General features: G+C 47.4%; 1 long non-coding RNA gene across 2 annotated transcripts; it reads left to right on the forward strand.

The window, feature by feature from the left end:
• Positions 1–1,197: 1,197 nt before the first annotated feature.
• On the forward strand, positions 1,198–2,229 carry LOC144172653 (uncharacterized). 2 transcript variants are annotated; one of them, XR_013323080.1, is made up of 5 exons: positions 1,198–1,335; positions 1,397–1,500; positions 1,569–1,642; positions 1,730–1,941; positions 2,199–2,229. It is a non-coding gene; the product is annotated as an uncharacterized LOC144172653 (long non-coding RNA). The 2 variants fall into 2 exon arrangements; XR_013323079.1 differs by lacking the exon at positions 2,199–2,229 and having other exon boundaries at positions 1,730–1,961.
• Positions 2,230–4,399: the final 2,170 nt, after the last annotated feature.

Genomic DNA, 4,399 nt, shown 5'->3' on the forward strand with positions numbered 1-4,399 from the left:
TCGGCCATCGCGCAACAACTGACCTTCTTCGAATGCCGCTGACACAAAGCTGAGGTTTACCTTATGTTTTTGCACCTCTCTGAAAAAGTTTTTTTTACACTACTGCTGGCACAGAAGCTGATAATCATTCTTTGAACAGCGCTTGCCCACTAAGCGTCTCTTGATCCCCACCCCCACGAATACCTGATACCCATAGTCTGAGTTACTTATTATTCCAGGAAGTACGATCGCAAATTTTAGCTCGAAAGCAGATCGCGAGTCCAGCAGTCGAAAAAAAATGTGCTCTTCGTACTTTTGTTTCGCGCTTTATGAGAGAAACATCGGTTGATTTTGATTTTTCGTTTCCTAAGTTAAGTTGAGTAACCCTTCTTGGGGTCTTAACATGCCTTACGTTTTCTACTAATGTGCCAGCCGTGTACGCATGTGGAGCTTCGGTAAAGCGAAGTCAGCGAAGCGTCGCTAGCCACGAGATACGGATCGCATACATAGTGAGAAGGTACGCCCGCTTCGCTGACCTTACGAAGTTCATTACGCTCTTCGAACTAACAAAATAGAGGCACATTCATCGCGGCCCGATTCTTGTCGGTGTCTCATGGCTGCCTCGGTCAACGAGCCTGTCGTACTACGGCAACTTTCGCTCGGCCGGTGTGATCGTATCGCCTTCGGAGTAATATGATAAGGCGATCTCTAGATTTGGCGCGCCATCAAGTTGGTGTCCCCGGCGGTGTGACTGTGACGGGACGCAGAATGGGGTGTTCATGAATAGTGCCGAAGCGGGCAGCTCTTATTTGTTTACTTTCGTTTCGGGGTTGGTGTGTGTCGATAGAAACAAAAATTTCACCTTTCATGTTATGGTTTGCCCGACAGTTGTATTTCTAAAACGTACTGTATTTTGTTTTATCGATGGGGGCCGCACCCCGCCGCGTGTTTTCACTACAGGCGCTCAGTTACAGCCGCGGACAGCCGTGGAACCACCGCGGAGCACACCGGCCAGTAGCGTATAAGGGGAGGAACGGCTGGAAACGCTGATTGGTTAACAGAAATCAACGCTCAAGAAGGCGATCCGTCTCCCTAGGCGACCCAGGGTGCCTAGGGAACCAAAAAAGGTCCCCAGAAAGGTCCCTGGCCGTACGGCGGCGCCACCGCGCTGCGGCCGCGGCCGACCGGCCGAGCCTGCCGGCACTGCTGGTTCATTCATTCGGCTCCAGTGCATGCGGCGGGCGGGTGCACGACGTGCTGCTCGCCGGTGCCCACTTTTTTTGGCGCGAAAATTGCTTTGTCATCGCCCGTCGGAACAAAATCGTGGTTCTGCAGGAAACGCACAACAATCTCAAGGTAAGCAGTACATATTCCCGGCAAAAGGGTTTTGCCCCCTTTCTTATTTTTTTTTTCCCAGCTGCAGCAGGTGCACGACGTGCTGCTCGCCAGTGCCCCTTTTTTGGCGTGAAAGCCCATCGGAACGAAATTATGGTTCTGCCGAAAACGCACAACAATCTCAAGGTAAGCAGTACATATTCCCGTCGAAAGGGTTTTGCTTTCATGTGTTTTGCCTTTTTTTTTTTTTTCAGCTGCAGCAAAACGTGCCACCCCATGGCACGCCGTGATGGTTTTCGCGCGCTGAGCCTGAGCCGCAAGGACGGAGGTAAAGTAAAGCCTGCGCAGCAGCGATCTGCTAAAAAATGGACGTTGCGCGTGAAGCTGGTGGCCGTTATCTTTTGTTCTTTTCAAGGTGCAGCACGTGGCGTTCCATCGGCGGCCGCAGGGGACCGCAAGAATCCAAAAACCTAGGACGGAGGTAAAGTAAAGCCTGCGCAGCAACGATCTGCTTAAAAATGGACGTTGTGCGTGGACCTGGTGGCGGTGATCTTTTGTTCTTTTCCAGGTGTAGCACGTGGCGTTCCATCGGCGGCCTCAGGGGACCGCAAAAATCTAAAAACCAAGGTAAGGCACGCTATGCTGCTGCAAACATGGCATTGTGAACGAAGTTTTTTTTTTTTTTTTTTTTTTTTTTTGCGTGGAGCTGGTGGCGGTGATAATTCTTCTTTTCAAGGTATAGCACGTTGCGTTCCGTGAGCAGCCCCAGCAAAGGACCGCAAAAGTCCGAAAACCAAGTTAAGCCACACAGCAGCCCGCGCTGCTGGAAACTGTCCTGTGTGTACACTATTGTTTTTGTTTTATTGCTTTCCTTCTCTTTCAAGGTGCCACCTGGAGTACGGCTATCACCCCAGCACCTGGTATTACGCGCAACAAAATTCTGGAAAGCAGGCTGAAAACTGGCGATTTAGGCTAAGTGGCACTTTTGTTTGGCGTGACCACAGAACATTCTGCTGTGTCGTCGTCCAGCGTGGCAAAATTTGGACCTGAAGAAAATCTGCAATTTCAAGCTAGGTAGCAGGCAGCTAAAAGCCGGTGATTTACGTAAAGTGGCACCTCCTTTTGACGCGTTCACAGAACAAAAATCTGCTTTGTTTTTGTCCGTCGAGTAAAAATAATTGCGTATCACGAGAATTAGCATAATAAGAGTCGGAATGAATTTTTGTGTTTGCTTGTTTGGTGTACTTGAGAACAATAAATCTGTCAAGTGCTTATCTGTGGTCTTTCCTTCGTGGTATGATGAGCCCCACTGGGCGTTTATATGTTCCACATATAATTATGATCGTCAAGAGGCAGTTCACTCCCGCAAGAACTTATGAGCTGCTGCAATGCTTTTTTTTTTTTGCCTAATTTAATCTTGTCAACAAACGAGCTATTGCGCTTCCGTTTCTATCCCATGGTCCCCGGCCAGCTCTATATGGGATAAACATGTCAAGGAAAAATAATACCAGCTGCACTTTATTCTGGCACAGAAGGATGGCGGCAGGCATGCTGTTATCGTGTGAACTTCATGCTAGCATTATGGCAGAGCTACCAAATGAAACCAGATGCCCCACTGCAATAATGCAATCACTTGGTGGCTTGCAACTTCACCTAGTCCCTGTGGTGTCCCGAACAGAGCACAAAAACGTAGCTGGCAAGCACCCCCCCCTTTTAATTAAATTCTTTTCTTGTTTAATAAGAGGTTTTCATTGAACATGTTGAACCTAAAACATCATCTTGGTGCACAACCTAGCGGTACTTCAGTCGCAACACGTACCTGATCGTGCAAAGCGCATGCCACACAAGCTCATAGCATGTGGTTGTTGCATTGACGACTTAAACACAAATCCTTGGAGTTAATTTAGCCATCTGTGATGAATGCAGAATTGGCAATGTTTCATAGCACTGTTTGGCATATAATTTACAAACTTCGTGTTATAACGAGTCTTTTTGGGAAGCTTGCCATTAAATGACCTGCCATCAGATACAACGATGCATGACTGAGTATGCTAATAACTGCAGAGGAGCATTTCTAGCCAAAATGCTTGCATCTGCCCCTATAACCTCACACCTCGTTTTTGTTGTCATTAGTTTTTAACACTGAGTAGTAGACACCCTCCTTCATGTGCTGTGTTTTCATTCCTGCTGGCACATTGCCAGGCACCGTACCCCAACAAGGGCAGATTAATGTTATCTTGCACACTCCGAAAAGGCCAACCTGGCACATTCACTGGCTCCACTGTCCAAATGCGATAAGAAGTGAATGCTAAGCATCAACGGAAATTTACCCGCCGCAGTGGCTAAGGCGTTGCGCAGCTGAGCACGAGGTCATGGGTGCGATTCCCGGCCGCCGCGGCCGCTTTTCTGATGGAGGCAAAAAGCAAAAATGCCCGTGTGCACGAGATTTCGACGCACGTTCAAAATCCCCAGGTGGTCAAAATTCATCCGGAGCCCTTCACTACGGCATGCCTCATCGCCTGTGTTGCGTCGGCGCATTAAACCCTTCAATCAATCAAATCAATGGAAATTTTTGCGGTATCGCAAATTGGCTTTCTTGAACATTCACGATTGAGCACTGCCTGCTGTTGGATGGTACTTTTAACAAAGATAATGTTGATGCATACTGAAACACAATGCTCCAGTTCTGCTGTAATTATTGAACAAGTAAAAGGAGTTTTGGGTGATACAGAACGCCCAGGCTGACATATCTTGTCACTGACAGTACAGTAGGCTCTCAATAACTTGAAGTCACTTAATTGGAAGTAATGTGCTGGTTCCGGCAATTTTACATGCAATTCAACGGAAGAAATTGCTTGATAATTTGAAGCTAGAACCCATTATATTAGTTAATTGGAAGTTATATTGAATAGAAACATCAAGGTGACTGTTATTTCTCGATAAAAAACCATTTTCAAGTGTCGAAACAGCGCCCTAATTGTTCTCTACTGATGTCAGTGCCATCACAACTAAGGTAGTGCACTGTTGATAAAGCAGCAGGCTAGTTCAGACTCGCGCCAATATCTCTTGTGAGGCCCTCAACCTT

The sequence above is a fragment of the Haemaphysalis longicornis genome, unplaced genomic scaffold, assembly GCF_048455015.1.
Source record: "Haemaphysalis longicornis isolate Haplotype H1 unplaced genomic scaffold, Haemaphysalis longicornis Haplotype H1 scaffold_25, whole genome shotgun sequence".
Taxonomy (NCBI): Eukaryota; Metazoa; Arthropoda; class Arachnida; order Ixodida; family Ixodidae; genus Haemaphysalis; species Haemaphysalis longicornis.